At 54.2% G+C, this 11,179-nt stretch overlaps 1 protein-coding gene across 1 annotated transcript in view; it reads left to right on the plus strand.

Annotated features, from left to right (window-relative positions):
• The first annotated feature begins 626 nt into the window (after positions 1 to 626).
• The window catches only part of LOC111150675 (TNF receptor associated factor 5), a 44,403-nt gene continuing 33,850 nt past the window's right edge, over positions 627 to 11,179 (plus strand). The window contains exon 1 of the mRNA XM_022508207.1: positions 627 to 1,099. The gene's annotated coding sequence lies outside the window, so the exon portion shown is untranslated. The remainder of the gene's footprint in view (positions 1,100 to 11,179) is intronic.

The raw sequence follows: 11,179 nt of genomic DNA on the forward strand, positions 1-11,179 counted from the left end.
TTAATTCAGTAAATATTTATTGGGCACAGGTGCTGTGTGGCTGGGGCCCGTGGAATACGGTTTCTTCCTCCAGGGGCGTTTGCATTTGAAAAGGGCTCTGGGGGGCGCCTGGGTGGCTCAGTGGGTTAAAGCCTCTGCCTTCGGCTCAGGTCATGATCCCAGGGTCCTGGGATCGAGCCCCGCATCGGGCTCTCTGCTCAGCAGAGAGTCTGCTTCCTCCTATCTCTCTCTGCCTGCTTCTCTGCCTACTTGTGATCTCTGTCAAATAAATAAATAAAATCTTAAAAAAAAAAAAAAAGAAAAGGGCTCTGGAAGACAAGATGCAAACACAGTGAAGAGTAGAACATGCTGGTCGGTGCCTGTGAGGGAGTTTTAGGCCGGGAAAGGCCAGGTCGGACCTCCCAGATCCGGAGTGCTGCGGGCCGCTGTGCCCTTCTCACTTGGCGGATGGGAGGGTGTTCGCGCTGTGGCTGGTTTGGGTGAAAACCACACCTGCACTCTCCTCCCCCAGTTCTCCAGTTTGCGCAGGACAGACATTGCCCGGGGAAAGATGGATGTGACAGGCAAGCAGAAAGTAGCCAGCCCCTGTAGACTCTTTCTTGGTTTTGTTGTTGTTTTGTTTTAAACTCTGCGGAATGGGTTGGCCCTCGTCCTCATCCTGGAACCTCCCTCCCCTGGTCCTAGACAGAAGCAGAAGAAAGTCTCCTATCTGAGCCAGCCTCTGGATGTCCTGCTGGAGGGGTGGTGATAGAGGAGGTGATTTTCTCAAGTCCTCTGGGCTGAGGGCTGAGGCCTGAGGCAAGGGGAGTAGGATGGACAGTGTGTCCATCTGTCAGCAAGCCATCCCCTGAGTCCCCATTGGCCATGGGTGGCAGGGCAGTGGAAGAAGAGGGAAAGGAGAGGAGGCCCCATCCACTGAAAGTACCAAGTGCAGTAAGTGGGCTGTTTCAGTGGGGGTGGGGGGTGATGTGCAGAGCGAGGGAGCTGGGTGCCTCTGAGTCAGCCCAGTCAGGCTAGCTGTGGGAAAGGCTTGTCGGCGTTTAGACAAGCAGACCTTCTGTGATTTTCTCAGCTTCACTGCGGAGGACCCTGAAGAAAAGTAAGTCCCTGTTTATGAAACTCTGCTTTTTTAAAGCATTTTCTCATCGCTCTTCTCATTTGTCCTCCATGGTATCCTAGTGAGTCAGGCCAAAGCAGGATTATTGTCTACATCTCCCAGATGGTGAGGATAAAGCATGGTGTGTAGTAGCCCTTGAGGCTCCCGTGCTGGGCCTGGTGTCTGGCTCCAGGCCCCCACCCCGGTTTTCAGAGAGCGAAACCTGCCTGCCTCCTCCTCGGCCAGACTTTGTTGATGCACGTCTGGTCTGTTCCCACCGACGTGGAGCAGGTTCTGGAGACTTTGCCCTGGCCAGCGTGTGAACAGAGGCCCGCTCTGCCCACCTGAGTGAACTGGGGGCAAGACCTGTGTCTCTTCTTGTTTGTATTCTGGAGTCTGGCGTACAAGAGACCTAAACAGATGTCTGCGTCCAATGCATCTGAGATGTGTCTCCCTTGGGCTCAGAGCTGGTAGGGGCTGATGGCTGGGGAGCAGGTGCTGGGTGGGGCCCTAGAGAGGATGAGCTGCCCGTGGCACTCGCTTAGATCCCAGAAATCCGAAGAGCCCTGGGCCATTTGAAAATAGCCTCTCTTACCTGGTTAACCTCTCCCTGCTTCCCTGAGAGAAGGGAGAGGCTGGGGCTGTTCCTTCCACTTAGCTGGCTGCAAGCTGGGGCTCAGAAGGGACCGGAACGATCTCACAGAATGTAGGCACCAGCCAGGACCCAGCCCAAGTCCTTGGACTCTAAGTCCTGTGCTCTTCGGTTATTTCAGCTAGGGGAGGTCAGGATTCTGGATGGGAGGAGCGGGAGGGAACCTGAAAGGCATTCATGAAAGGGGACCTGATGCCTTCGTCCCTGTACCGCAGTCTTTAAGATCTAATAGACCAAGGGAAGGGGAAGCAGTGACAGAGGCTGTCTCTTAAGAGCTTTTTCTGCCCAGATGGTGGCTTTTACTGAGGGCTCCCGGGGCAGGAGTCATCATCGCAGCCAAGCTGTGTGGGTATCTGCATGTGTGTGTGTGTGTTGGGGGAGAGAACATGTCCCAGGGGCAAAAGTGATCCCCAGGGTGGGAGGCTTCCTGCCCTGGCTGAGGCCAGGGTTAGGCCCCACGGAGTTTGTTGCTTTGCCCCGAGGAAAGCTTTATTTGGAGGGTCAGACAGCCCTGGGCCCCCGGCAGGCCCTGTCTTGTGAGGAAGTGGACTCGAGGACCAGAGAGGAAATAAAAGTGAAAATACTCATTAGTCCCGACAGAGCAATTCAAAATCCATTTGCAGGGACAGCGATGAGTCTGCCCATTGTTATCAGGAGGCAGGTGGGGGTGCGTGCCAGGATAGGGCAGTAGCAAGAGGGGGGCTATCGGTGTGTACCTGCAGGGTCTGTGGGGGGCCCTCCCTGCTCACACCCCTCCCAGGGGGTGTGAGCAGGGAAGGGGGACCCGTCTCACTTTCAGCAGTTCCCCACGCCTCATGGCTGGACCCGTGCTCCACAGCTTCTCTGCTCACCAGTTCAGAACATCCCTGGGATTTCCCCCATGGCCTGTTTTCTCTCAAGGAAAAGGTACTCTCCTGACCCACGGGAGAACACCTTCTCCACCTACACCGCTGATTCAGCCCTCTCCTCCCTCTCCTCCCTCTGCCAGGTTCCCTCCCTTGTTCCCTGACCACTCACTCCTTCCTCTGCCCCACTAGCTTAGCCTCTGTTAAACAGGAAAACCCCATGTTTCTGCACCCCCTATTCTTTCCCTTTCATGGAGAAGCTTCTGGAAAGGGCAGACAGCCTTTGCACTTAGGCTGTATTCCTCCCTCAGCGCCGTGCACCTGCCCTGCCGCTCAGATTGTCCGAGGGGTTCTGGGGCTGGTAATCCTCAGTTGCCAGCCTGCTCTGCAGCTGTTGCCCATCTCCTCGGAGGGGCCCCCCGTCCCCACGGATGCCTCCGTCCTTCACCCTGAGCTTCTCATCTTCCTTCGGCCCTGCAGATGCTGGTATGAGGCCCCGGCTGTGCCCTCCGGCCAACCTCTATCCCCTGCGCTCCTCTCCCTAGAGCCCTCCTGGCCTCCCAGGGCTTAAACCAACACCCTTAAGGAAAGGTTTCTGTCTCTCCCCCAGCTGTTTTCCTGGCGGTTTGATTTGTGACACACAAAATCTTCACCATGATGTTTCGGGAGCCCTTCTTCCACTTGCTGCGTAGTGGAAATAGTGTGGACTTTCAAAAGCTGGGAGCTCTGAGTTCAAATCTGCATTTATGGCTTGCTGGTTGTAGTTGTGTGATCTGGGCAAGTTGGCCAACTTCCAGGAGCCTCTGTGTTTCAGAGAGACTGTAGGGTCACTCACTTGAGGTCGGTGAAAGGATTAAATGAGCCAGTACGTACACAGAGCCTGGTGTCTGGTTGGGTACTCAGTAAAGCTGGTTTTCTTCTTCCATGTGTGGGATAGCAGTAGGGAGTTGTGGGGTCTCTGGGGAGGTGCACAATGTGTGTCTAGCCTAAAGGCATTCCAATTTAAATTAAAAACAGACAAAGAAAAGAACTGCCAAGTGCCAGGGCAGACCGTCATTTAAACTAGCCTGGTGCTGTCACTTTGCGAGCTCTACACCCGGCAGACCTCAGTCTCCAGGGGCAGGTGAGGCAGGGCACAGTGGAGAGAAGCTAGGACAAGCCCTTGGCAGGCAGAGAGCAGAGAGGAGGGCAGGTAGCAGGAGATAATGGAGACCCGGCCCCAGGGAGTAAGTTTCAGGGGCAGGATTCCAGTCTTTAGACTAATCTGTGGGCAGAGCAGCTGCCACCTCGGAGGGAAAATAGTGCTGGATAGGGAGGTGAATCAGGGACCCAGCAGACGACATAGAATGGACTTGGAAAGCAAAAATAGATCCACTGGCTTGATTACCAGGAGTAGAGCTGTTCCTTCAGTGGGGTCTAGCTATTCAATCAGAGCGGAGTGTGGAGTGAAGTTGACGGGCTGCTAGCTGTCAGTTTGAGCCTGTCCCGACCCCCCCAACTGGGAGCGGGTTGGAACAGTCAATCTGTGTGCTGAGCCTTCCTTTAGAGGAACCCTTGATGCCAAGGTAAAGCCAAACACTCATGAAAGTGCCGCTTCTGCCTTCCTGACATGAAGATTCTGAGGAAGAGGCCAGACAGACACCTGTGATGCACCCTAGGGGACAGACACCTGTGATGCGCGCTAAGGGAACTCACCATGCTTCCCTGGGTTCCAGGCAAATAAGTTAACAAAGAGGGAAGGCTTCAGTGTTACGGAAAGTCGCAGAATCAAAGAAGTGATTCAACAACTGGGTGGGTTTATGCCGGGAAGCCCTCCGAAGGCGTGAGGAGAAGTGGGCAGGAAGGACGGGAGCGGATATTGGACTGTGGGCAAAGGCATTTCAAATGGGAATAAGGGAAGGAGGGAACAGTTGCCCTTCGTGGATGGGAAATAGATTATTCTGGAGCAGACTGACTTCCTCATATTGAGGTTTTATTTGAAAAGCCGATAATTTGGGATGTTGCTCCAACGGCTCAGTGGCACTTCTGGAGATCTTATTGAGAATGTCTGACCCCGTGGATATTAGCTGTGGACAGCCAGATGCTAAATTCTTTCGATCCTTCCTTGACAGTAATTCCAGATATGTGACTTCAAGCGTTCACTTCCCTGATGCCGGATCCTTCCAACAAGCATGACTTCTCTAGGGCCCATGTCTTCTGCTGTGCAGCCGAAATGCTTGGTCCTCTCAATGGCAGTTCTGCTTGGCTTTGTTAAAGGGCTATAGAGTCTTTTCGATCTGATGTATCTGTTCCTCTCTTCACATCCTTTCTTCTGCCTAGAGTACCTTCTGTTTTTAATCTACTAATTCATACCCTTTACCCTTTTCAAAGAAAACTCAAATACATCTCTTGTTGGGAATGCTTCCCCAAGACCACACCCAGGTTCTGCGATATTCTCTGAGGACTCACAGGAGTCAGCATATGGTCATACAGCTACGATTCATTACAGTGGAAGGATGTAAAGCAAAATTGGCAAAGGAAAAAAGTGCATGGGGAGAAGTCTGGAGGAAGCCGGGCGCAAGCTCCAAGAGTCCCTCCCACCAGCGACATCATACAGGATCCCGTAGACTTGTGACCATGCGTCAGATGTTGTCTACAAGAGAGGCTCATCAGACGCCCAGTGCCCAGGGTTTTTACTGAGGTCTGGTCATGTAGGCATCCCCTGCCTAACTTACACCAAAATTCCAGACTTCCAGAAGAAAAACAGGTGGTCAGCAACAACCACATTGTTTGCAAAAACAGTTTGGGCACAGTGCACCACCCGAATCAGTTAGGAGAACCTGCCACAAATCTGCCTTCCAAGATGTTAACCAGGGGCCATCCTTAGAAGCAGAACTTTCTACGGATGGCAGTCTCAAGCCTGCTATGTTACCTCTTTTCTGCACGGCTTCCCTGCATGATTCCACGCATCCATGCCTAGCAGTGGAGAAAATCACTCTAGATACAAGCCAAGAGACTAAGGACCGGCCCAGCATGGCCACCTACCACTGGTGACCCTTTGAATCCCTAGACTCCATTTTTTCTCCTCATTCGGAAGAGGGAAATTGTAATTCTTCTTTGTAGGCCTCAAAGGTGACTGTGAGGACCGAAGAGATGACATAATGGGTACTCCTCTTGTCCCTCTTGGTTGAGCTCCTACCGTGTGTCAGCCTCTGAGTAGGCCTGTGGGAGCACAGAGCGAAGCGTGGTGTTGTGGCTTTGAGAGGAGACCAGCCCGAGATTAAGCCAGCACTTACCACCCGTGTTACCTTGCACCCGTTTCTATAATCCTAATTGGTAGAATAATAAGTGAATAAATAATAAATAATAAGTGAATAAATAGTGAATAATAAGACTATTGCCCACACCTCACTGGGTTGCTGTGCAAAGTGGGAACAACCCACGTAAGCTTCTCGCACATTGTAGGCACCCAAAGTGGCAGCTCTCCATTCACCCAGATATCTGAGTGCTTGCTGTGGGCCAGCGCCTTGAGAAACACCCAACCCCAGCCCTGCCTTCCGTTTGCTGGTGCGGATTAGTATTGAAGGAAGAGGAGGGGACCTAACCTGGCTGAGGAGGCAAGTGAAGGCGTTCCTGAGTCTGAGATGCTTAAGCTGGGCCTCAGGGGGAGTTCGCTGTGTGAGAGGGAGGCCAGGGGAGGACAGACTGTTTCCAGCAGAGACCGCAGCTTGAGCAGAGGGAGGGCAGCCTGCGGGGTGAAGGCTGTGGGGGGGGGCAGGTTTGCCGCTTGTGTGAAGAATGGCAAGGAGGAGGCCAGGGAGGGTGGAGAATGAGGGGTGGGGCAGAAAGGGGCTCTCAGGTGACACTGGGGGTGTGGGCAGGACCGCTGCCACATGTGTCAGGGCTTGGGGACATGCAGAGGATTGGGAGGCGGTAAAAAGATTGTGCAAGTGACGCACTTGGTGTTCTCAGAAGCTCAGTTAGGCTCGGTGTGAAAAATGCTCTGGAGGAGCGAGTGGGTGAGGCAGACCAGTTGTAGGAGGCTGTGTGGTGGGCCCAGTCAGTGGGGGCGCCAGCTTGAATCAGGGTGTTGGTCGCGCGGGGTGGGGTGGAGAGAAGGAGGTGGCATGTACCCATGTACCCGTCAGGTACACTCAGGGGGCGTCCGTGATTGACAGGATGGGGGGGGGGGGGGGGGAGGGGGAAGGCATTGACCGGATGATGCCAGTTGTCTGGCGACAGCAGGAAGATGGAGAGGGGTTCTTCACAACAAGGGAGCTCTGGAGAGAGCAAGTCAGGGGAGGGAATGCGTTGGTTTCGGAGCGCCTGCAAGACGGGCGGAAGGAGGCACAGGGTAGGCAGCCTGGACATGAGTCTAGACAGCAGAGGAGGTCCAGGGTGGTGAGAGAGAGACGGTTGGGAGCTGTTAGTTCATACGTTATCTCTGATGCTGGACGGTGTGGTTTCAGGGAAGCTAAAGGGAGAGTGTGTGTTGGGAAGAGGGTTTGGGGCATAAAAATGTCAGATGTTGCTGAGAAGCCAGGTAAGATGAAGACTGGGACAGCCTTAGTGACCCAGCTGTCACTGCTTTGGGTGGCTTGGTGAGGATGTGAGCCGGGCTGGGGTGGGCTGAGGATTGGATTGAAGTGAGGCCAGTGGAGACGTCCCTCCACTGGGTGAGGGTGAGAGTGAATTAAGAAGTTTGGCCGTGAGAGGAAGGAGAGAGCTCGAACTTTCGAGAAACTGAGAGTGAAGGTTTTTAGTGTTGCTTTGATCTCTGGAGAGACCAGTGTGAGAGCTGATGGAAGGAGCCGGCTGACAGGGAGAGGTTGGCGATGGAGAAGGCGGGGTGGGAGACAGTGGATGTCAAGTCTTGTCCCCCCGAGAAGGCAGGAGTTCAGGACAGGTGGAGAGGTTGGCCTAATTCAGAGGTCGCCTCTAATACACCCTGGGAGGGGGAGGGCAGAGCAGGGCACCTCCCCTCCCTTCCCCATGCAGGGAGACGTGCAGGTCTGGTGGCAGGAAGTGGAGGTCGTTCTGGTCGGAAGACTTCTGTTTTTTTCTGTGCAGTAGGAAGTGAAGTTTCTGGGTTGGGGGGGGGGGGGGGGGGGGGGGGGGGCGTGGTCAAGGTTTGTGGAGTAGAGAAAGGTTTGAAATAGATACTGAGAACAGGAGAATGAGCTGAAAAGGAAGAACTGGCCTCAAACTCTGTTACCTGTCAGCATGGTGACGCCTCCAGAAAAAGACCCTGGCAGATATGATGTCCGCTCTCTAGCACCTCATGAGGCTCTTGGGTGAGGGCCCCATACGTGTTTATTGATGGAAAGGTTGGCCTGTCTACCTTTAAAAATCCTTTCCGGCATCTTCCCCCCCTTGCCCCCGTGCCACCTCCCCAAGGGCTAGCTCCTATTACTAGGGGTGAGGAGTGAGGCTCAAACTCGGCTTTTCCAGCCCCATCTGGTGGAACCTGCCCCTCCTGACCCTGACTCCTCCTCCCCAAGTCAGCCAGCACCGGCCAGCGTTGCCATGTCTAACTGGAACTGGTGGGACGTCAGGACTTAAGAGTTGAGATGAGATGGTTCAGGCATGGGAAAGCAGGGTGGGTGGGCCATGAAGCTTTCCGTAAGGCAAGCCGTTCAGTCTTTCCGTCAGTGTCTGTGGTGTACCTGTCACTGCACCGTTCCAAGTGTCGGGGCCTCAGCAAACCAAAGAATCCCCTCTGTCCCCGCGGGGTGTGTGTTCCGGCCGGGGAGGCTTGGCGGTAAAGAAGTGAACCCATACCACGCCTGATGGTGGTGAACGCTTTGGAGAAAAATCCCTCAGGGGAGGGGGTGTGTAGTCAGGGAGGTAGTGTTTCCAGGTGGGGTGCTCTGCGAAGGCCTCCCTTGTGAGGCAACATTTGAGCAGACAGCTGAAGTGTGGGAACAAGCCATTCCGGCATCAGGCGGACAGACAGCAAGTCAGGGCTCTCACAGCAGTCAAGAAGAAGCACGACCAGCGTGGCTAGAAAGTGTGGACAGGAGGAGAGCGCTGGAAAATGAGGACAGGCCAGATCGTGCAGGCCTCGAAGAACACTGGCTTTACCCCTGAGAGCAGAGGGGTGGCACATCTGACTTCTGTTTTTCAACAGATGGTTTGGCTGCTGGCGTGTGACTGGGCTCCACAGGGAAGGGCAGAGGCAGGAGGCCAGCTAAGAGACCCGTGCTGCTTCTGGTGGGGAGATGAGGCCGGCTTGGAGCAGAGGAGTTGTGCCAAAAGTAGGGAGCAGCAGTTTGAGATGTTTGGGAGAAGAGCCGGGAGGAAGAAGAGCTCTGTTGTGGGGGGCAGAGTAGGAAGAGCCAAGGGTGATCCCGAAGTTTGTGTCCAAGCAGTAGGGTGATGGGTGGTGCTCTTTCCCTGGGGTGGAGGAAGGCCGGGGAGGAGCAGGTCGGGGGCTTGGCTGTATTACTACTGAGGGGTCTGGTGAGTGAATAGGGAGGTGTGGGCCAGGCGGCTGGGATGAAGAGAGGTCCAGATTGCAGATAGAAATCGGGGCGCTGTCAGCCTCAGATGACATCCAACGCGGGAGCCAAGGTGAGCTCAGCCGGAGAAGGAATGTGGAGAGAAGAGCACCAGCCTGGGTCCTCTGAGCCGTGGGGAAATGAGGAGCGGCCAGTGGGGAGGAGGGGAATGGTCTAGAGGCTGGCCCAGCGGTCCAGTTCCGTGTGTCTCACATGACGACCTGCTGTAGACTGTACCCAGAAACTTGTTTCGTAAGCTGACTTCTAGCTGCTACTGAGAGATCCCAATTCTGAAGTACATTATAGGCTAGGCTAAAGTATTGCAACAAGTAGGCTCCCAAACAGGTCTGTTTCTCTGGGGGAAGGTGTCCAGGCTGGCATCTCTAGCATGTTCCACTCTTCACTCACACTCTTCAGGCAAACGCTTGTTGGACTTGGTATTGAGGAATGTTCCCCACCGGGACTGACGTGTCTGGGGGACCGGAACTGTCTGGTCACTTGGGGTCCTCCCCCACTGTAGAGTGAGGCAGGGCAGGGGCCTCTGCACACAGCAGGCGCTGTATAAATGCTGACCGGGCGTGAAGGATGGACACGCGTGGATATTAAGTAGCTCCTTTATGCGTAGGGCACTGTGTGCTAGTAATTTACATGATTCAACACATTTAGTCCCAACTCCAAGCCTTAGAGTCAGGTTACTATGATTGTCCCATTTGCCAGATGAGGAAGAGAGGACCCAGGTAAGTGGGTGGCAGAAGGAATTGAACCCCACGGTCTGATTCCAGAGCTGGTCTCTAGACTGTGCTGCCTCTCACCCAGATCTCTCTCCGTGTCAGGTGGAATGGGGTGAATTTCCCTCTGGCCATGACACAGAGCCGAGAGCACTGGACTCGGAGTCAGGGAGTCTAGACTGACATCCTGCTCTGCCACATGCTAGCTGTGCAGTGTGTGGCAAGTGGCTTGACGGCTTGGGCCCCAGGTACGGACTTCATCAGCACTGTGACGCTGGTAATGTTGCCACAGGGTTAGTGCAAGGACTGGGTGTGATGTTGTGTGTGAACCTACAAACTGCTAAGTACTAGTGTGTGTGAGTGGTAGTGTTAGTGTTATTATCTTGAAAAATCAAACCGTGGAACCTCCAAGATTATCCAAAAATGTTTCCAGAGGGGTATAGATCATAGGAAACCCAAACAGGCCTGGTTCCCACCAAAATAATTCCTCGGTACACTTTTTAATTTACTGATGTTCTTTTCTTTTTATTTTTAAAAAAGATTTCATTTCTTTATTTGACACACAGAAAGAGAGATTGCAAACAGGAGTGCGGGGGCACAGAGGGAGGGGGAGAAGCAGGCTCCCGGCCAAGCAGGGAGCCAGATGCGGGGCTCCATCCCAGGACCCTGGGATCATGACCTGAGCTGAAGGCAGACGCTTAACTGACTGAACCACAGGCACCCAAATTACTGATGTTTCTGCCTGAGATTTGGTTTGATGAGGGTCACGGTGTTTCCAAAGCTGTGACACCTTAGCTTGCTGATCTCTTAAGCCCTTGTACAACTGACTGGGGGGAAGCCATTCTTTCAAATTCTTTCTCTTTCTCTTGCCCCTCCCCCGCCCCCCCCCACCAGGCTTGCTTCCGTCTCTCCCTCTTCTGTCTTGATCCCAAGAACCCAATGTCCAGGGTTGTGTGAGGGGCTAGAACATTCCATGAGCAGGACTCAAGGACTCCTGCCCTTGTATGGGCTGGGCATCTGGGCTACACCTGGAGTAGCAGACCTCAGGAAGCTTCTAGGTTATATGGCCACAGTACAGAGCTGGCATAAGAGGGCCACCTCTGGTCCCATCCGCTTTCTCCCTGGGCCTGGGCGGGAGCTGGTCTCCCACTGGTTGGAAGGGGGTAGCTCTGTCTGCCCCTTGCAGAACATCGACTCCTGCCCCAGCCCCAGCCTCTCGGGGCTGTGAGGCAGCCGGCAGTGTTTCACACGTCTGTGGTCCGCTTTGGAGATGTGATCTGGCCCAGAGGAACCTGTGTGTGAGCTCGTGTGGAGATGAGGCATGGCTAGAGTGATGTTGGCCTTTGGTAGCTAAAAGTCGCCAAAAGGTCAAGCCAAGA

Source organism: Enhydra lutris, unplaced genomic scaffold (assembly GCF_002288905.1).
Source record: "Enhydra lutris kenyoni isolate GAN:26980312 unplaced genomic scaffold, ASM228890v2 scaffoldscaffold24, whole genome shotgun sequence".
NCBI lineage: Eukaryota > Metazoa > Chordata > Mammalia > Carnivora > Mustelidae > Enhydra > Enhydra lutris.